Raw genomic sequence first — 23,300 nt, forward strand, 5'->3', positions numbered from 1 at the left:
CAGCTGATGTTCACATAGCTTGAGCAAGAGTAAATAAAAACACAGAAAAAGTAAAATAACATTTGCATAATTCATACTAATATTCTTGAAATCAAGATACTTTCATACATGTCCAACTGACTTTGAGGAAGGAAAAAAAAAGCTTCATCTCTACACTGAAATGAGACCGTCGGTGATTTGGAATTTGAAACAAATTGGGAAAATATACTTAACAGTCTTTCGGCCCCCTTAGCAAGATCACCAGCCCCATGCCCACTTGGTCAAGATTCGGGGAGCATAAGGACAGGAGGGTCACTGTATTTAAAGTGGTGCTGCTGTACGCGTGACCACCGGCAGCAGAAGCCTCTGGATGCCCATTGATAATGCCAATTCTTGGTCCTAGTCCAGCCCTCCGTAGTGGAATCTCTGATAGATTCTGGTCTACAAATTCAAGATGACTGTGATCTTCACTGCAATCTGAGATCCTGACCTCTGCATCCCTGGAACAAAGTGTCAATCAACGGTTGATGATTAGGGGTTGTGCTTAGATGTCTTTCTTTCTGCCAATGACAAAGTGTAGCCTTCTGTGCCGTCATCCCTTGGCAGAAAACTGGTCTTAACTGTTGACTTTTGCATTCTTTTCTCCTCATTTCTCAACCTGCCTTAGAATAACAGTGTACTAAAAGTATTTTTAGACTTGGAACTGTAATGAGCGTCTCCTAACCATGTTTGATACCTTATGGGTATGAAGAACTGAGCAAATTATTCATATATTTATTATATGGTTACAGAATTAGCTGTGGGCCTCTGTGAATATTTCAGCCATCTGCAAGAGAGAAAAACAAAACAAAAACAGAAACCAAAAGGAGAGCAAAAAAGCCTCCTATCATTCAACATGTATATTGAAAACTGCACCATAGTTCATACTTGGTTGTTTTTTTTTTCTAAACTCTTATCAAAATACACTCACTCATTTTCTAAAGACCTTTTGCCTGAGAAGTACTTGAGAATCTTTTCTAAAATTTCAGATGCACAAGATGTAAATGTAAAAGCTAAAAGTATAAAACCCTTGAAGAATTCGGATGCAAAGCTTTGTTATCTTGGGTTGGGCAGTGATTTCTTAGATATATCCCCTGAAGTACAAGCCATGGGAAAAAAGAGCAAAATTTGAAACCTTTGTGCTTCAATGGACACTATCAAAATAAAAGTAAGAACAAAGCCTGTGAGAAGAAAGAAAACATTTATATATTTGAAAATAGTCTAGTATCCAGAGTACACACACACACACACACACACACACACACACACACACACACAGCATTTGTAATTTACAATTTTAAAAAACTGCCAGGCAACTCTCAGCTCTTGGAAGTTAGAGGCAGGCAGATCTCTGAGTTTGAGGCCAGCCTGGTCTACAAACAGAGTTCTAGGACAGCCAAGGCTACACAGAAACTATGTCTCTTTCTCTCTCTCTCTCTCTCTCTCTCTCTCTCTCTATATATATATATATATATATATATATATATATATCAAACGAAACAAAAGAGATCTGGCAAAGCTTTAAAAACAAACAAAAATAACAACAACAAAAAAGAAAAAAACAGGAACTTCCTGTGTAATCCTAGCTGGCCTGGAACTTACTATATGGATCATACTGGCCTTGAACTTACAGCAATCCTTTTATGTCTGCCTCCCAAATACTGGAATTATAAAGCATATACAACAAAGCCTGGCATACAGTGGCAAAGTATTTGGGAGGTGGGAGCAGGAGGATGAGGCATTCATCCTGAGTTCCGTGATAGTGTATGCTAATGAGAACTTGCCTCACAATCCCCCAAACATGGAAGAAGCAGGAAGCCATTAAGCTAAGAGAAAGAAGCCACACAAAGAAAGCTACCTATTTCATGGCTGCATGCACATGTAATGCTCAGACTAGGCAGAGCCATAGGAGCAAAGTTAGTTAGTGGTTGCCAGGGGCTGGAAAATAGGGAATAAGTAACTGCTAGTGGACGCATGGTTTTCTCTGGAGGGATGATAATATCTTGGAATTTGTTGGTGATGATTTCACAATGCTATGAAAGTTTAAAAACCCTGAACTGTACACTTTAAGGAGGTGAAATTTGTGGTTTGTAAATTATATCTGAGTTCTTTAAAGTCATGGTTTTCCTCACTCTACCTTTGATGGCAAAGGATATTCTTGAAGCTATATGATGCACTGGTGGTTCGTTATACTGCTTTCTCTACTTTTGTCTTATGTAAGCATGCCTCTCTAATTTAAACATGAGTGAGGCTTACTGAGTTGGATATTAAAATGTCCAAGGATAGAACCTGGACTTCTATCATCTCGTTTGCTAACAGCTTGTTTCCAGTGGCAGCGGTGTTGGTGTTGGTAGCGGTGTGGCTGAAAACAAGGCCTTGACATTTAGCTCAGTCAGACCTGGAACTCATTCTACAGCCCAACTGACCTCCAGCTCAAGTGCTGAAGTTACTGGCAGGCACCACCACATCCAGCTTCCAGTTTACTCTTTTGAAATCAATCAATTGCTAGTTTGAAAGCGAATCCCCAGGGACTAGTGTTGTGTATGCACTTCTGTAAACATCATTTCCTTAGCAGCTTTGAAAAGAAGAAAGCCACTCTACTAAGGGAACAAGTAGATAAATAGGAAAAGCAGAAAACCCTGGCAGCTCAATGAGAGAGACAGCAGAAAGAAGTAAGATGCAAATAAAAGAACTTTAAAAGATCATTATGTTGGGGCCACTTAATTTAAAGCAGACAACTCTGTGCACTGTAACGAGCTGGAAAACCATCACCTTTCACAGAATGTCGTGGTTTTTCTATCCATAATGATGACCTGGAAACCTTTAGAAAGGGCTAAATTATGTTCGGGAGATGTTACTTAAGGCAAGTGAAGGAAAACAATTGTTTTACAAAATAGCAAACCTCAAATACCTAGGAAATCTGGTTAGCCAGATAATTTGACTTCTAAGTCCTTAATAGCTTTAAGTCTTCTAAATTTTCTGCTTGACTTTTAAAATGTTTTAAAGATTACTTTATTATATGTGTATGGGTGTTTTACTCACATCACATGCCTGTGCCTAGTGCTGGAGGTCAGAAGAGGGCACTGGGTTCCCTGGAACTGAGTTGTGAGCCATCACGTGTTACTGAGAATCGAGCCCAGGCCCTTCTCAAGAACAAGTGCTTTTAACTGCTGAGCCCTCTCTCCAGCTCCTTTGCTTGACTTTTGTAAACAAAAATCTACCTTGCAGCTGAGAACAAACCACAGGAAATAAACTGCCTCTCTGAAACAAGAACTGGACGCACTAAACATTTTAAGAAAGCAGACGGAGAAGAAAGGGGTTTTATTGTTGGCTGTTAATGTACTTTCTTTTAAGGCGCAATGTGTCTTCAAACCAAAAGTACTGGGATAAAATTAAATGTAATGAAAGAGTTTAAGCATATTGGTGGAAGGCTTTTGATAAATGTACACTTGTATAGTATATACAACTAGTATATAGAATATTCCTACCTTCCTAGGGTTCCTGTGCCCCGTTATAGTCAGGCCTCTGTCCCAATACTATTCTTCCCCAGGAAGCTGCTGGTATGATTTCATCACTGTAACTACATGTATGATAGCATAAGTGCATGAATGTGAAATGATCAGACTAAACAGAGCCATCCATTAGTTTTGACACATTAATAGTACAGGAGAAGACTTAAACTGTATATTTTATTGTGTCTGGATTCTCTGTTTCTACATATTTCTGAGTTGTACCCATGTCCTTGCATGTTATTAGTGGGCATTCCATTTTACTCTTGAAAATCAGTCACTGTATGAATATACCACAAATGATTTATCCCTTCACCTGTTGTTTCTGATTGTGTAAATAAGATTGTATGCTTCTTTTAAGGGATCTATGTTTTGATTTCTTCTTAATAAACACACAATGCTCATGTTAAATAGATGTTTAGCTTCTTAAGAAACTGCCAGTAGTTTCCACATTTTAGACTGCATTAGCCATGCAGGAAAGTGTCAGTTACAGCCCGTGACCTTGGCTTCCCCGGCTTCTCCTCTAGTTTTTCTCTTACTCATTTGCTGTTTTGCCTACTGCTTTAGAAACTTCACCTTGTAGTTATGTAAACCTCCCCCGATAGAGTTATAAACATTCCTAAACCTCAGTCCAGCATTAATATTAATGGCGTGCTGTTAATATCTCAGGAAAAGTTTTAAACACAATTTTTCATGAACAATGATGTTTAAAATGGTTTCTAACACTGTGTTTATTTATGTCAGTCTCTGGCCTATAAGTAATGGAGGGATGTGAGTCCTTGGCCGCTCCCATCTTGGCTATTTTTGTAGCTTACATTTTTTTTTCATGTTGATGTTGCCTTTCTGTGAAAGTCAGCTCTTCGAGGTGTTTTGTTTTGTTTTATTTTGTTTTGCTTTAACAGAGTCTCACTAGGTAGCCCTGGTTAGTCTGTAACTCACTACATAAACCAGTCTGGCCTTGAATTCCCAGAGATTCGCCTGCCTTGTCTCCTGGGTGCTTGTGTGAAATTCGTATGCCACCACTCCCGCAGCTCATGAAAGAGGGGTGGTACGGAGCAGTGATAAGGTGCTGGATCTAGAAGAGGTGCTTAGACCAGTATGAGAATCTCAGCTTCTTTCCATTGACCAACGTGTAGCGTGCAGAGCCTTGCTTTCCTCATCTACAATCTGAAGAGTAGGGGTGGTAATTACCCATATCTCATACGATTATTACGATGACAATGATCTCATTGATGTAAGACTTTTGGCAGTGTTGTTAATCATGTTTATTGCTCAGCCAATGGAAACTAAAACAGATGTGCTACAATATGATTAAAGCAAGGTCATCATAAGAAACATGGGGATGTGTTCTAGAATATAAATTCTGTCTCCCTTTGCACTGACCTGGACCATTTCCCCTCTCCTGAACATTCGGATGCTCCCATTCTATTAGCTTCTCATGAGCACCACCTTCTCCCATCCCTTCCTCGCTCTACACTTGAGATGGGGGCGAGAGACTTCTCATTTCCTACTTGGACCTAGGATCCAGGCTGACCCATGATGATGCTGTCTGTCTCAGCGGTTTCCGCTACTCTCACACTGAAGTATCCTCTTTCTCAGAAGCTGCTTCTGACTTCTCACATGCTTATGTTAAATAGATGCTAAGCTTCTTAAGAAACTGCCAAACTCTCTTCCCAAATAGTCTCAACATTTTATACCCCATTGAGAGACCTCAAATGTATGGGTGAGGAATTAGGATGTATCTTCCTATAGACCCCAGACTAGTGAAGCTATGGGATCTTGTTTTTCTCTTAAGAAATGACCAGAGTATGACAAAGGGACGGAGGAAATTCTGGGCTTACATCTTAAAATTTCAGAGTAAATTAAAAAAAATTATCCCATAAATAAATGTGAGATGTAATTTTAGTTTATGTTTTAAAGAAAACTTACATCATCTTACATTATTTTAGGGTTCTTTCTCTTTGCTGAAAAAAAAATATTGCCAAAACTCAAGTGTTTCTTCTGCCACTGTAATTTACCAAAATTGCAATAATTCAAAACAGGTTTCCGTGGAAGTAGATACTCACAGGACCATTGATGCTTTGTTCGCTAGTTCCAGAATAAGAAAAGAGTAGAGAAATACTACTGAATATTTGCCAGGTACTGTGCACTAAGCTATACATTACCTAGTTATTGCTCATAACATGTTATAAACCATGTTGGGGCATTATTACTTAAAGCTGCTAAAGAAACTAACATAGCAGCAAGTTTCTTATAGTTATATTGGCAGAGAGCCGAAAAATCCCCTTATTATTAGAAAATAATAAAGTGAACTTGGTACCAAGTTATAGCATCATGGGTACATATTAGTTTTATGATAGTTGATCTTAGTAAAAGCATATAGTTTATGTGTGTGTATGCATAAACACACGTGGTTATTATTACATAATCTTAGACTGGAAGGGAGGTGCCATGAAACATCTACTACTCTCATTTCCCAAACAAAATTAAGGACCATGGGAGTGAGATGATTTGCCCCTGGGGACACAGCCAACTAATTGATGTCCAGAATCAATCCGCAGACATATAGCTTTCATGTGCCTCCTGTTAGCACACGTTCCCTGAGTACTGGCAGCATGTCCAAAACTTCCTTCTCTTATTCCCACATTGCAAAACCACATGCTAATGCCATAGTTCCGTATTTGTTTCTTCACATGGTATTGCTTCCCACCCTTTGTAGGTCAAGGAGACATATCATACATTCATGTTTTACAGGTACCTGTTGATTGACATTGTGATTGGGCATCCTAGTTGCTTCAGCAGTCCGTGAAGTTGTGTTGTGGTTTCACTAGGGTTGCAAAATAGCCAGTAATATTCTCCTTTGTTTTTCTATTTAGCAGTGACTATTAACGATGTGATTATAGGATGTAAGCAAACCCCTCCCAGAGAGTGTGTAAATGACTCAATGATTGCCTGGGGACAGGTTACCCAATGCTATTGCACTCTGGAATGAAAATATCTCGACTAGACAACTTTATTATGACTATAAATTTAGCTTCCCACTCTTACTCACATCAAGCCAAACCATATACGTTTGATGAGGCACAATTTCTTATTAGATATTGAGAAAGCTAGTAAAGACAACATCATGATAGAAATATAATTTGAATTTTAATCAAGTTTTGTTCATTCCCAAATGTGAGCTAATAAACAAATTCAATACTATAGTCACATAACTGAATAGAGAACAACATAAGGCCAAAAAGAACAAATTATATCATTTATCATAAATATTTTTAATTGATTTTTATTGAGTTCTACATTTTTCTCTGTTTCCCTCCCTGCCTTTTCCCTCCCCTTCAACCCTCTCCCAAGGTCCCCATGCTCCCAATTTACTCAGGAGATCTTGTCTTTTTATACTTTCCGTGTAGATTAGATCTATGTATGTCTCTCCTAGAGTCCTCATTGTTGTCTAGGTTCTCTGGGATTGTGATTTGTGGGCTGGTTTTCTTTGCTTTATGTTTAAAAACCACTTATAAGTGAGTACATGTGACAATTGTCTTTCTGGGTCTGGGTTACCTCACTCAAAATGATGTTTTTTAGCTCCATCCATTTGCCTGCAAAATTCAAGATGTCGTTTTTTTTTTCTTCTGCTGTGTAGTACTTCACTGTGTAAATGTACCACATTTTCCCTATCCATTCAAGGGGTCAAGGGCATTTAGGTTGTCTCCAGGTTCTGGCTATGACAAACAATGTTGCTTATGAACACAGTTAAGCACATGTCCTTGTGGCACGATTGAGCATCCTTTGGATATATACCCAAAAGTGGTATTGTTGGGGCTTGAGGAAGGTTGTTTCCTAAGTTTCTGAGAAATCGCTATACTGACGTCCAAAGGGGTTATACTAGCTTGCATTCCCACCAGCAATGCAGACGTGCTCCCTTTACCCCACAACCTCTTCAGCATAAGTTGTCATCAGTGTTTTTGATCTTGGCCATTCTTACAGGTGTAAGATGGAATCTCAGAGTTGTTTTGATTTGCATTTCTCTAATGACTAAGGATGTTGAGCATTTCCTTAAGTGTCTTTCAGCCATTTTAGATTCCTCTGTTGAGAGTTCTCTGTTTAGGTCTGTACTCCATTTTTTTATTGGATTATTTGTTCTTTTAATGACCAATTTTTTGAGTTCTTTGTATATTTTGGAGATCAGACCTCTGTCTGATGTGGGGTTAGTGAAGATCTTTTCCCATTCTGTAGGCTGTCATTTTGTCTTGTTGACCGTGTCTTTTGCTTTACAGAAGCCTTTCAGTTTCAGGAGGTCCCATTTATTAATTGTTTCTCTCAGTGTCTCTGCTGCTGGGGTTATATTTAGGAAGTGGTCTCCTGTATCAATGCATTCAAGTGTAATTTCCACTTTCTCTTCTATAAGGCTCAGTGTGGCTGGCTTTATGTTGAGGTCTTTGATCCATTTGGACTTGAGTTTTGTGCATGGTGATAGATAATGGGTCTAGTTTCATTTTCTACATGTTGATATCCAGTTATATAGTAAATCCTTTTATACTAGGAAGTATAACTGTTAGTACTCTTTCTGACCTTACCTTGAACTCTTCTTGCTCAGTTTGGTCACTTATGAAAGACAGATACCTGGGTCTCTATTTTGGCATCTCTGGGTTTGATACACTGAATTCAGCCCACCAGCTCTCTAAACTTTTACCTTGATAACCTTTATGAAAGCCCTACATGTAGATCAGTGTTCCTCATTTTTGACAAGGAGAATGGCTGGAACCTTTCTGATAAAGTATTAGTAGTGAACGAGAAAGAATTTAGTGTGAAGGGAGGATGTTGACTTTTTCAGTTCTCTCTTTTCTTTATCTAGCACATAGGAGACTCAGGCATTTGAAATAAATGTTACAAGAGATGTCATTGAATATATGACATCATAGCTGGAATCGCCTCCAACACATGGTATTATCTGTACCACCCATACCAATAGCTACATAATAATATTATAAATAATAGAAACATTAAGGTTCCTCGTCCATTTTTAACCCATGTTTGTGAGTACTTAGCTTCTAATCAGAGTATTTATTGTCTGGTCATTTTTCTAAATTACATATATGAGTATATAAAACTTAGAGTTTCCTAAGAGTTAAGGAGACAGGCAAAATAAGCCAGTGAACACAAAGAGATTTAATTTTGAATATTAAAGCTATGGTATTGCCTCATTGCCACATAATTATCTTTTTTTAATTGTGAAAAATAGCAAAATAATATTGCTGTAAATGACTTGGGGCCCTGGAAATATATTATTTTTCAGAAGAATTTAAGTCATCAAAACAGTTTCAAGAGGTCTAGTGTTTTCAATGACTGGAGGCAGATTAGGAAGAGCTTAGATTTACTTTTTAAACATTTTCATGGAGAATATATTAATAAGCATTAATATAAAATTAAAAGGGGAAGTTTTAAAGTTTGCATAAAATAAGCAGGAATAAGATGTATCCACTGCCTCCGTAGGATATTGAATATCATTTCAACTTGCAAATATTGATACAACTGTCATATTATTTTTACATTGAGATAATTTTGAATTTTCTTTTCTTGAAGTACTGTCCCAAGAGGCAGTGCGATTATTAAACTAATCTTTATTCATGACTTGTACAGCTTGAACTCAAATCTCTAGAACAAAATTAATAAATCACATGTCAGTGGAGTAAATGGTGCAGACTAAACATTTGATGAGCAATTCTAGGTGAGTTGTTCCACTTAAATCAACTTTCAGTTTATGGAAATGTGCTCCTTAAGATATTGCAAGTCTTGGAATACCTGGAAGCTGTAGAAATCCATGCTTTTGCCAGATTCACCTCAACATGAGCTAAAACTGGACTGAACCAAGCCACTATTTTGACTCATACTTTGAAAGACAACAAGCAAGGAATATTAGACAACTGGACTTCATAGCACACCAGAATCCTAACTCAAACCCACCATCCCCTCCAGCAGCAATTGTGTCCATTTGCTCTCACTCTTCCCTTGGAGGAACCCTGGTGAGCATTACCAGGTGCCCTCTGTGCAATGCTAATTAAGCAGTAACCTAGGAGACAAGGAGCATTGGAAGTGTAGAGTATGAAGCTGGCCAGCATACTGAGCTGCCTGTAGTTTTCCATAGAGTCTTAGTAATCACGGCTTTTAAAATACACAGAAGAGCTGTAGAGATGGCTCTAGCAGAGGGCCTGGGTTCGATTCCTAGCACTCACATGACAGCTTACAGGCACCTCTAACTCCAGTTCCAAGGCATCTGATACCCTCTTTTGACCTCCATGCACACCATGCCCACGTGATGCATAGTCATACCTTCAGGCAAAACATTTACATACATCAATTTAATAAATAAATAAGTGAAAGAATGGGCAGAAACTATTAGCTGTGATTATCTAAGGTATGACCTTTTTAATGAATTTTTTCTATTAATTTTTTAATACAATGTTTTCTCGGGGCCGGAGAGATGACTCAGTGGTTAAGAGCATTGCCTGCTCTTCCAAAGGTCCTGCGTTCAGTTCCCAGCAACCACATGGTGACTCACAACCATCTGTAATAAGATCTGGGACCCTCTTCTGGCCTGCAGGCAGACACAATACTGTATACATATAAATAAATAAATCTAAAAATAAAACCACAGTCTTTTCTCATTTTATATACATTTTCCATTCCCACTCCCTTCCTTCCTCCTGTTCCCCCCATTTCCCTCCCACCCCACCTCCCCATCTACTCCTCAGAAAGAGTAAGGCTTCCCATGGGGAGTCAACAAAGTCTGAAACTTTGTCTTCAAGGCAAGAGTAAGGCCTCCCCACAATATCTAGGCTGAGCAAGATATTCCTCAAAAAGAATGTGCTCCTAGATGCCAGTACAAGCACTAGAGATAAATTCTGGTCCCACTGCCAGTGTCCCCACAGACTGCCTAAGCCTCACAACCCTCCCCCATATTCAGTGGTCCTAGTTTGGTCCTATGCAGGTTCCCCTGCTATTAGACCAGTGTCAGTGAGCTCTCTTTAGCTCAGGTCAGCTGTTTCTGTGGGTATCACCATCATGGTCTTGACCCCTTTGCTCATATTATCACTCCTCCCTCTCATGGAGTGTTCTCAGGTAGCTCAGTCCAGAGTTTCGCTATAGATCTCTCTGTATCTGCTTCCAGCAGTTGCTGGTTGAAGGTTCTATGATGACAATTAAGGTAGTCTTCAGTCTGATTACAGGGGAAGGACAATTTAGGCACCCTCTCCACTGTTTAGAGTCTTTATTGGGGTCATCCTTGATGACTCCTGGGAATTTCCCTAGTGCTATGTTTCTCCATAGCCCTGTAATGGCTCCTTCAATCAACATATCTCTTTCTTTCTCCCCCTCACTGTCCTTCTACCTTCTTGAGCATCCCATTCCCTCATGTTCTCCTCCTCCCTTTCCTCCCCTTCCTTTCCCCTTCCCCTTCCCCTTCCACCCCTTCTCTCCCCACTCCTAATTTTCTCAAGAGGTCTTGTCTGTTTCCCCTTCCCAGGGGTATTCACATGTTTCTCTTAGGGTTCTCCTTGTTACCTAGCTTCTCTGGGATCATGGACTATAGACTGGTTATCCTTTGCTTTCCATCTAACATCCACTTATGAGTGCATGCATACCATGTTTGTCTATCTGGGTCTAAGTTACCTCACTCGAGATTTTTTTTTCTAGTTCCATCCATTTGCATGCAAATTTCAAGATATCATTGTTTTTTTACCACTGAGTAGTACTCCACTGTAAATATCCTACATTTTCTTTATCCAGTCTTCAGTTGAGGAGTATCTAGGTTGTTTCCAGGTTCTGGTTATTATGAATAATGCTGTTATGAACATAATTGAGCAAATTCATTATGATATGAGTGTTTATCCTTTGGGTATATGCCCAAGAGTGGTATTGCTGGGTCCTAAGGTAGAGTGATTCCCAGTTTTCTGAGAAACAGCCATACTGATTTCCAAAGTGGCTGTAAAAGGTTGTACTCCCACCAGCAATGGAGGACTATTCCCCTTACTCCACATCCTCTCCAGCATAAATTATCATTGGTGTTTTTTATCGTAACCATTCTGACCGGTGTAGAATGGTATCTCAGAGTGTTTTGATTTGCATTTCCTTGATGGCTAAGAATGTTGAACAGTTCCTTAAGTGTCTTTCGGCCATTTGCAATTCTTCTTTTGAGAATTCTCTGCTTAGATCTGTACCCTATGTTTTGAATGGATTATTTGTTAATTTGATGCCTAGTTTCTTTTTTTTTCTTTTAGAAAGTAATTTTATTAAATTATAAAAGTTTCCAGTTCCGCCCCTCCTCCCAACACCCTCCCACTCCCCCCACTCCCTCTCCTCCTCCCTCTACGTCCCTAAGGGCAGTCAGGGTTTCCTGCCCTGTGGGAAGTTCAAGTTCCTCCCCCCTCCCTCCAGGTCCAGGAAGGTGAGTATCCAAACAGACTGGATCCCCAAAATCCAGTATATGCAGAGGAAACAAGTCCCAGTGTCATTGTCAATGGCTTTTCAGAAAGACTCTGGGCCAGCCACATTCAGAGAATCCGGCCACATTCAGAGAATCTGGTTGGATCACGTCCTCGTTCAGTCCCAGTCCAACTGGCCTTGGTAAACTCTCATTAGATCCGTCCCCTTTGATGTCTAGTTTCTTGAGTTCTTTTATTTTGGAGACCAGTTCTCTGTCGGATGTGGGATTACTGAAGATCTTTTCCCATTCAGTGGGCTGCCATTTTGTTGTAGTGACTGTGGATAAACTATGTAAATAGACCTATAACCCCTAAGGATATAAAAGTAGTCATCAAAAGTGTCTCAACTTAAAAAAAAAAAAGCCCAGGGTCAGATGGTTTCAGCACAGAATTCTACCAGAATTTCAAATAAGAACTAATAACAATACTCCTCAAATTGTTCCACACAATAGAAACAGAAAGGACATTGCCAAACTCTTTTTATGAGGCAACAGTTACCCTGGTACCTAAACCACACAAAGATACAACTAAGAAAGAGAATTAAAGATCGGTTTCCCTCCTGAACATTGATGCAAAAATATTCAATAAAATACAGGCAAACCAAATTCAAGAACACATCAAAAAAATCATCCACCATGAACAAATTGACTTCATCCCAGAGATGCAGGGATGGTTCACCATAGAAAAATCTATCAATGTAATCCTCTATATAAACAAACTGAAAGAAAAAAACCATATGATCATCTCATTAGATGCTGAAAAAGCATCCACCAGATCTAACACCCCTTTAAAATAAAGGTCTTAGAGAAATCAGGGATGCAAGGACTATATCTAAATGTATCTAAACATAACAAAAGCAATGTACAGCAAGCCAACAACCAACATCAAATTAAATGGAGAGAAACTCAAAGTGATTCCACTAAAATCAGGAACAAAACATGGTTGTCCACTCTCTCCCTACCTATTCAGCATAGTACTCCAGATTCTAACTAGAGCAATAAGACAACAAAAGGAGATCAAAGGGATGCAAATTGGAAAAGAAGTCAAACTTTCACTATTTGCAGATGATATGACAGTATACATAAATGAACCCAAAAATTCAACACGGGAACTTCTATAGCTGATAAACAGTTTCAGTAATGTGGCAGGATACAAGATCAACTCAAAAAAAACAGTAGCCCTCCTATATACAAATGATGGTGGTGCTGAAAAAGAAATCAGAGAAACATCACCATGCACAAAACTCAAGTCCAAATGGATCAAAGACCTCATCATAAATCCAGCCACACTGGACCTCACTGAAGAGAAAGTAGGAAGTAGCCTTGAACTCATGGGCACAGGACACCACTCCCTAAATCTAGCACCAGTAGCACAGACACTGAAAGAACAATTAAAGGCATGACCTTTTAAAGCCAACCTCTATTTAGGAATTTTTCCATTTACAAAAGCATGCAAAGATAGGACAGAGTTATAGCGAACTCTTTTGATTTCTTCTATTGTTAACATTTTGCATCCATATTATATATTTGTTGCAGCTAGTGAACTGAGATTGAGTCTTAAAGTAAATACTAATTCAAATTTTCTTAGGGTTTTAAGATTTAAATGTAATGTTTATGTTAATACATAAAAACATGAAACTTGTATTATTAAGATAGAATGCTACACAATGCTATGTGCTTTTTGGTATTAGTGTATAGTTTCATTACTTTTGTTTGTTTTGTTTTGTTGTGATGGGGTTTCTCTGTGTAGCCCTGACTGTCCTGGAACCCTCTCTGTAGACCAGGCTTGGCTCAATCAAACTCAGAGATCCACCTGCCTCTACCTCCCAAGTACTGGGATTAAAGATGAGAAGCACCAAGTCCACCTCTCATTACATTTTTATATGTGTATTTGCTCATAGTTACTTATCCTCCCCCTACTTTCATGTCACATGTATGTTTAAATCTAGATTCTGCATATGAGAGAAAACATGTAGTATTGTCTTTCTTGCATACACTGCATAATATTCAAATCCAACTAAACATATTTCTCCAGCTAAAGTCTCTCAGTTTTCGTCTCATAATAACCTTTTTCTATTCCAGGACCCACACAGGACCTTATGGTACATTTTCTGCTTACACTTCTATTGACTGTGCCGGCTTCTCAGATGGTCCTTATTCTTGATGACTTTACACTTGTGAAAAGCATTGCTCAGGAATTTTGTAAATTGTTGTGTTAGTCAGACTGACATCATCGGGACAAATACCTGAGAAAAACAACTTTAAAAGAATTATTTATTTTGGCTTAAGGTTCCAAACATTTCGGTATATGACAGCTTGTTCTGTTGAGTCTTGGCCATAGTGAAGTAGAACTTTACAACAGAGGGTTGTGCCAGACAAAGTTTCACACTTCACAGTGACCAGAATCAGGGAAAAGTGAGATGACATTACAGCTCCGGCATAGCATATGCTCTGAAAAGCCTGCCTTCTGAAGTCCCCCACCCAGTGACCTGCTTCCTCCCGCTCTAACCCAACTCCTGAAGTTTCCACTGGCTAAGGAATAAGCCTTTAATACATGAGGTTATGCAAGATATTTTAAATATATTCAAATTGTATATAGCACACAAACATTGAAATATACTTGATATTATAGTGGTATATAGACTTGAGAAGGGAAGACCATGGAAGTACTTTTATCCCATCATATCAAAGGTACATGATATCAAATGACTTGTTGATGCTGACATTGATCACCTGGCTGAGGTAGGGTTTATCAGCTTCCTTCCTGCTAAATTTAATTTTTTTCCTCTTCTTCCACTACTAACTAGAAAGAAGACACTGTGTCCAGTCCACATTTTAGAAATAGAGATAATATGCTCTATCTCTACAGAAATAATTGCAGTTTCTTCTCTACAGAGATTTTTCTCTCCCCTGGACTCTTATTAATTTGATCAATCAATCGTTTGCCCAAATCAGTGTAGACTAACAGATCTTTATTTATGCTTCAAACTAGAATGTAATCTCACTTTATTTTGTCATTGATTGTTCTGCCCTTGGCCACTGTGACCTCCTTCACTTGGTCCTATGCCACTTGGAAATGGCTCCATATTGTGAAGTTCAGTTTCTTGTCTTTTTTTTAAAAAAATTATTTGTCTCAAGTTAAACTTAGATTGCACTCAAAAATATCAAACAAATGATAGTTATCAATTTTTGCTACATATGACAAAAAACAATCAGTTCTATCCAAATGATCACTATAAAACATGTCATATTGAAGTAGATTATTATCAGTTTCATTGGTCTTTCCATTATACCCTGCCTAGTTCTGATGCTCTTTTTTGGATTCGAGGATAACCATTTTAAATAATAAAAAAAAAATTAAAAACTTAGATCAGTAATAACTAGGAATTTAAGACTAGATTACAAAGAGTTGGGTAATGGTCAGGCAGTGGTGACATATGCCTTTAATCTCAGCACTCTGAAGGCAGAGGCAGGCAGATCTCTGTGAGTTCGAGGCCAGCCTGGTCTACAGAGCTAGTTCCAGGACAGGCTTCAAAGCTAAGCAGAGAAACCCTGTCTCACACAAAAACAAAAAGGAAAAAAGGATTGGGTAATGAAACAATTCAAAATTTAAAAGCAGTGAGGCTTTAAAAATTAAAAATTGAATTCTTAAAACAACTTACAATTCAAGACAATAAATTAACTGGACTATCAAACTAAGATCAATAACCTTATTGCTTGTGGGCAATTAAGAAATACAATGGAAGGAGCCTGTTTGCAAGAGTTTAAAGTATTGCATGGTAATCTAAATTTAGAAAACAAATAATTATGAGCAAATTTCTTTAAAATCTACAAATAAGTGTTGCCTAAATAAAATGATAGAATATTGTCAAGGTTTTATTCTTTTACCTTATCAGGTTTGTCCACTTGAAATACAGTATTGATTTTAAATTGGTGATTCAATAATGTTGAGGAAAAACAATCAAAAACAATTGTCAGTAAACTATAGATGGTGTGATTAGGCAGTTTTCTCTTCTAGGATTAAAACGAATCAGAGCCAGCAAGATGGCTAAGCAGGGAAAGGTGCTTACCCCTGAACTGCATCCCCAGAACACAAGGAGTGGAAGGACAGAACCCCAGCTCATGCCAGTTGTCTTCTGACATGCACACATACTAAAGAAATAAGTGTAAAAATATCTTTGAATGAGTTCTAAGGTTATAATGGCTTGAGAAGTCTTGTTTTACAAGAATATCTGGATAAATGAGTCAGAATCGAGAAACAGACTCAAGTGTGTCTAAGAATCTACAATAGATAAAGATGACATAAGGGAAGTCATTAATTAAAGTAAATCGACACAATTGATAAACCATTTGTAGAAAACTAAGTTATCTTTTAATATCATAAAGTATACCAAATAATCTACAAAGGGGTTGAAGAATTCATCCAATTATAGAAGTTCTAGACAATTTAGGATCACTTTTTCTGAAGGTAAGGGAATATTGGAAGAGATATAGAGAAAATTGCAACATGCCTAACTCTAAGCCTTACATCTTAATATGTAAGCAAGATGCTCAACAAGTCTAGAAACCAAGGCTATACTTGGCATATACCTTGGTGGTAGAGCTTGTGCCCAGCATGCCCAGGGCCCTGGGTTTGATCCCTGGCATTGGGGAAAAGTTAGCAAACAAATGACAAGAGTTTTTGAAAGCTAAAAATGCATTATGACAAATAACTAAAATCTACATAGAATTCTTAAGCAGCATTAATAAAATAGAAAACAATGTGCTCACTTCGGCAAAAACAAAAGACTTGAGTAGGCTGACAAAGACTAGATACTATGGCCAAGAAATATACAATAAACTTTTAAAGACCTGGCATATGTTACATATGTGTGTTATCGCTAGTTACTAGTTTAAATCTTCATGTCAGGACACTCTAATAATGAGACTCCATTCTTTACCTGCCAGTTTAAAGAGTTGTCATAAATAAAGTCCAGACTGGCAGCTGGGAGATGTCTCAACGGTAAGAGCACTTGTTGCTCTTTCAGAGTACCCGTGTTCATTTCTCAGCACCCACATGGTGCTTCACAACCATCTGTAATTCCAGTCCCAGAGCATCCAATACCTTCTGATTTCCACAGGCACCAAGCATGCATTTAATGCACATACATATGTGCAAGCAGAACACTCACACATAAAAAAGTAAATGATAACAATTTAAAAATAGATTTAGCAAAGATTTGGAGAAATGCGCAACTTTACTCAACTTCTAGTGGAAGTCAAAAATTGACAGACAGAGCTTTCAGGAAAGGGTGTGTTAGCAGAGAGAGTGTCAGTGAAGATCCGCCATGGCACTGTAAGGGGATTGCTGCTGCCTGAAGACACATGGCAGTGGAAGACCTCTCCACCTGCATTTCCACACCTGTAAATCGAGACTCGACTTAAAATATGGTCAGCAAAGTGGAGAGGTGCTGAGACTGGGGGGAATGGTCCGTTAGGAGAACAAAAAGGGGCTTTTTTAAAATTTAACTTTTATTTTATGTGCATTGGTGTGAAGGTGTCAGATTCCCTGGATCTGTATTTTCAGACAGTTGTGAGCTGCCATGTGGGTGCTGGGACCTGAACCTGAGTCCTCTGGAAGAGCATCCAGTGCTCTTAATCACTGAGCCATCTCTCCAGCCCAAGAAGGCTGTTTTTAAAAGGATCTGAGATGTATTCTTTGTGAGTGTAAAAAACCCAGAAAAATCTCTTAACTGTGTGCAGGAACTTAGCTTATGGTAGACAAAACATTAAAATGTTGAGACAGAATTATTTAATAATGATTTAGCTTTCATTATGAACTAGAACAGTGTAGTGGTGTTTCATCCTATACAAATGAGTAGATATATTTTAGATATGTTATGAATCTAAATGTGAAAAATAAAACTTTAAAATTATCAGAAGGGAATGTAGAGAAATATCTTTACGACTTCAGGGGAGAGATTATTTCTCAGTACAAAAAAAGATCGTTCATAAAGAAAAAATTGCATTAAGAGGTAACACTCTTTTATGCAAAAACCTCCATAAATAAAGTTAAGAGACAAACCTTGGACAGAAAATTTATCTTTTAGCATATAAAACAGAAAATATGTTGGTTTTCATGCTGTATAGTTGGAGAATCCTTATGAATCAGTCTGAAAAGAGAAACAATTGGCTACAAAAATGGGAAGCGAATGAGATCATCAAGAAATACACAGGGAGGAGATTTAAATGATAAATGGAACAAGAGCTGCTGGCCTTTGCTCACACCTAAGTCCTAAGAGAAACACTAAGACAGCAAGGTACCCTCTTCACCCGTCATAAAGACACAAATAAAGAAGTGATGCTGCCCTCTGGGATGCACACGATAATTTGTCCAACTTGCTACTATGTGGAAAGTAAGGTGGAAATACCTGTAAAACTAGAAATATGTATACCTTCCTCCATGTTTACTCTAGTAATACAGTCTCTAAGAGCACTTGTAAAAGGACCGCCAATCATCCAAGCAGTCTTGCCATGCCAAAACCCATGCCTCTTAATGAAGAGATTAGAAAATAATTAGAAATGACTATGGTTTTGTTTCTTTGGGATGTTCAGTCGCTAGAACACTTTGTGAAGCAATGCTGGTGCACATACATTTTTGTTAAAGCACACAGCTGTTAAAAATAATTAAAATGTATGTTGTTATGTATCAACTCAGATTTCAGAAAGAGCATTGAGTCAGAAAGGCTAAGGTACTTTGGAATATGTACCTTACTGCAAGACTGTAATACACAAGGCAATATTGTGTATATTTTATAACTACTATACATGCACCAATACTTTAAAATCTAGACCAGAAAAGGTACACTTTATGATGCTGGTGCCTCTTAGAAAGGAAGGGAAGAATGGCAAGAAAGAGTCAGTTGTAGGCTGACAGTGGATGCTTAACAGGGAAACTTCAGGGTGTGTCTCAGATATTTTCTCTTAAAGACTAGAAAACTCACCTGAATGACAAAAATATAAAACCTGAAAATTCTAATTTATAAATATGTGGGCTCCTGTTTTTTTCAGTTTACTAGGTTTTTTAAATAAAACCTAGTTATATTTCCACACAAGAGATAAATAAATATAACTATATAAAAAAGAAGTAAGCAATAAAAACAATAGAAATTAAAATGTGAATGAAATGCAGCGTTTCTTTCCTGGGTGTAAAAGAAACTCAATTAAGTCTCCTAGACATTAGATCAAAAAGATAGGATATTTAATGGGCTTTGATACCCAATCCCAGGAGTCCAGCACCTGGCTAGCAAGGGCCTCAGAAAGAAGGAACAAAGGCACCAAGCAGGGATAAACAGAGACGCTAGGATATTTCCCTGAGCTGAGGAAGGGCAAGAGCCTTCAAGTTACACAAGAAATTTTAAACATGGGGGACACAGAAGACACTAACAGTTTGAGGAAAAGGTTAATAAAAAAGGAGAATCAAACTGCATAGTATTGATGTATTTTACAGAGACATAGTAGTAAACTTCAAGTTCTTCAAGGAGATGATTTCCAACCTATAATTTATATTCTATTGGAACATTCATCAGTATAAAGGAAGAATAAAGAATTTGGACATCTTTGGAATAATGATTTCTTCCAAAAACTGAAAATAGTTCTCTAGCAAAAGAAAATTGAGGGAGAAGAAAAAGCATTCAATAAATATTAATCATGGGGCTAGAGAGAGAGGCAGGGCGGGTGTGCATTGCTGTGCAAGTGCAGGAACCTGAGTCTGTAGACCTGGAACAAGTTTTAAAAAAGGGAATCTTCTCCTAATCTCAAAGAGTATGATTAAAAAAAAAAAAAGTCAACCTTCGGGTGAGCAGCAGGTTTAGAAAACTATCTGGACATAGAATGAGGTCAGGAAATGTGACTATAAAAACTTGGATTTTTCTATGATGATTTGATTAAACATCTGCATGATCTTAGCATTAAGGTTAAATATATACTGCTTCTCTCAACAACAAAAATAAAATAAAAAACAATAAGCATCACCAGGAAAAATTAAAAACCTCTTGGTAAATGTGCAGTTGACCATGAAGCAAATGAGAATGTGAATGTGTCCCGATTTTGAACATTTGGTGGAATCAACTTTTATGTTGGCAGTGTTGTTTTTGTTTTTGTTATTTGAGACAGGGTTCTCTGTGTAGGCTTGGCTGTGCTGAAACTCACTCTAGACCAGGCTGGCTTTGAACTCAGAGATCTGCTTGCTCTCTGTATCTCAGGTTGTACCTGGTAGCTTTCCTCTGTAAGGCACTGCCCTTTAATGTTCCCATTTGAACTACTTGCACATTTTTATACAACCTTAGGTCAGTCGTGTCAGACATCACCCTACATCAACAACAAGGCGATGAGTCCTGTGAACATGGTTGACAGAGAAACAAGTGGGCTCACACTGATGGGGGAGACACATAGGGGTATAAGAACAAAGATGAAGCTGCCCAGTCAAATTCATCATTCCCTCAGAAGTCGCTGTAGTTGAAGTGTCATTCAAAACCTTCCGTGAATCCAAATTCTATAATAGTACTATATACATAGTCTACCATTTTGAACTCCATGGTTACTATAAAGGATAATATGCTATTGCCTAAAATTTTACTTGCTAACCATGTTATTAGTTGAGGATCACAAAGGAATGAATGCACATAGAAAAGAAAAGAAAGACATGGGCTGAACTCTGTGCCTCTCTAGTGAAAAATGATTAGCAAGAAGGGGAAAATAAGGACGCAGCTTCCATGAGGAAAGAGGAAAACCAATCTACTGTAATATGTCAGACGTGAGATGAAGCCAAGGGAAGAAAGTGTACCACAGTGCAAGGAGAAAACAAGTTACAAGCTGGAACAGGGTCAAATGAGAACCAAGAGTTGCCTGTTGAATCAGAACCAAGGGAATAGCCTGTGACCCTGACAGAGGTAGTTTTGGTGGGGTGGCAATGACAGATGCTTATGGGTGTAAAAGAAGAGAAGAATGCAGCAGGATGCTCAGCAGGGTGGTGGAATGGTTCATTGTATTTAGTATAAAATATTGGCAAATCTAATCCAAGAACACATCAGAACCATCATCCACCATGATCAAGTCAGCTTCATCCCACAGATGCAGGGATGTTTCAACATATGAAAATCTGTCAATGTGATCCACCATATAAATAAACTAAAAATAAAAACCACATGATCATCTCATTAGATGCCAAAAAAGCTTTTGACAAAATACAACATCCCTTCATGATAAAGGTCTTAGAGAGAGCAGGGATACAAGGAACATACCTTAACATAATAAAGGCAATATACAGCAAGCCAACAGCCAACATCAAACTAAATGGAGAGAAACTCACAGAGATCCCACTGAAATCAGGAACAAGACAAGGTTGTCCACTCTCTCCACATCTATTCAATATAGAGCAATAAGACACCAAAAGGAGATCAAGGGGATACAAGTTGGAAAAGAAGAAGTTAAGCTCTCACTGTTGGCTGATGATATGATAGTTTACACAAGCAAGCCCAGAAATTCTACCAAGGAACTTCTGCAACTCATAAACACTTTCAGTAATGTAGCAGCATACAAAATTAACTCAAAAAAATCAGTAGCCCTCCTGTACACAGATGATAAAAGGGCTGGGGAAGAAGTCAGAGAATCAACACCCTTCACAATAGCCACAAATAGCATAAAATATCTCGGAGTAACTCTAACCAAACAAGCAGAAGACTTGTATGACAAGAACTGTAAATCTTTGAAGAAAGAAATTGAAGATAATGGTCCAGAAATAAGGAGAGATTGATGGTATTGTATAGAGATAAGATTGCTAGTGGTCTTGTTGGTAGAAAAGCATACAGAAGGATGGGATTTAGTGCAAAAGTAAGGACAGCTGAGAGACAAGTCCACTGTACAGACAGCACCATGCATGAGAAGTGGGATCACAGGAGGCTACAGAAGTCCTAGATCTCTCCTGTTTTCTCCATGAAATATGAGGCAAAGTCAGATAAGAGTGAGAAGGTGTTTGAGACTGGCAGAACAAAAGTCAGTGTGAAATTGCCAGAGAAAGTTTAAGTGAGAGGAGTGAGGAATGCTTCCTGAGAGTTCTCTTGATTGTGTCTAAAGTATGATGATTCCAGATAGGCAGCTTTCTCCAGCATGTTCCTCAGGAAAAAAAAAAGCAGGCATTTCAGTAAAGAGCTTGATTATTGCTGTGCTAGGAGACAAAGTAGCTATGTGCATGGAAGAGGCTGACTGGTGACAGGCCACTGTTTGCACTGGATATGGAGGGAGATCCTAATGGATGGCCGTAATGAAAAGGAGGAAAGATCAATGCATCATAGATCCTGGGGAAACAAAGTTTGTTGGTGTTGGGGGAGTAGAAGTGAACTGGAAAGGTGGGACAAGGAGGGCAGGATGCTTCCTGTGGTGTTCCATCATATGCATATATACATACATATATATGTTTTTAAATATATAGGTTTTGTCTGACAACTTATGACAGGAAGAACACAGAATTCACACATCTTCATTACTAATGCTACCTCTTATTTCTTGGATGTGGCTGTTTCCCACTTAGGTTACAGAAAGTTTTACAGAGTCCATGTCCTTCCTTCTCAGACCACCTAACCCAAACCTAACTGTTCTCTCTAAGCCTCTTTACCTCCCTAATCCCAATTCCTTATGGATGGCTGCCCTTGGATGATGCTGGAAACCTTATGATTCCCTTAGCAACAATAAGGGAGTGAGAAAAAGTCAGCATCCTGCATGTGTCTCGTCAGTCCCTAATAGGTCTAGTACGCAGCTCTCCTCCTTGTTGGCTACTGGGTCTTAGATAAAGGGCTGCTAGAAGGGAGCGAAGTAGTTTCTTTCCTTGTTGTTGTTACTATTTGGGTTCTAGATTTCTGGTCCAGGAATGCAAAGATAAATGAGTTTGGATTTTCCCTGATGTACCTCTACCTTCACAGGGTTCTTACAACATGGAATGCCATCTGCCACTCCTTTCTGAAAGGCATTCTATGCTTCCTGTTCCATCAGAGCCACTGTAAATGTGACTTGTAAAAACACTATTACGATATCCTTGTGTTTTTCTTGGTTTAAATGATTTGCGTGTTGTGATCATTAATGGCAAATCAGTTTCACAAGATAATTAAATCCTCTAGGATGAATTCAAGATTTCACATTATTTATTAGCTGTGTCTTGTTTCCTTTAACATATGTTCATGTAGGCGTTGGCATTTAGATTTGAAGGCATTTATCACTGTGTTTGTCTCCTAAGTAATGTATTTAAGGTATTTCTTCCACTGAGA

The 23,300-nt window shown here is 38.3% G+C and overlaps 1 protein-coding gene across 2 annotated transcripts in view; it reads left to right on the forward strand.

Annotated features, from left to right (window-relative positions):
• The window catches only part of Marchf3 (membrane associated ring-CH-type finger 3), a 147,218-nt gene that overhangs the window by 57,754 nt on the left and 66,164 nt on the right, over nt 1-23,300 (forward strand). The window lies entirely within an intron of this gene.

The sequence above is a fragment of the Myodes glareolus genome, chromosome 13 (genome assembly GCF_982192425.1).
Source record: "Myodes glareolus chromosome 13, mMyoGla1.1, whole genome shotgun sequence".
In the NCBI taxonomy this organism is placed as follows: Eukaryota; Metazoa; Chordata; class Mammalia; order Rodentia; family Cricetidae; genus Myodes; species Myodes glareolus.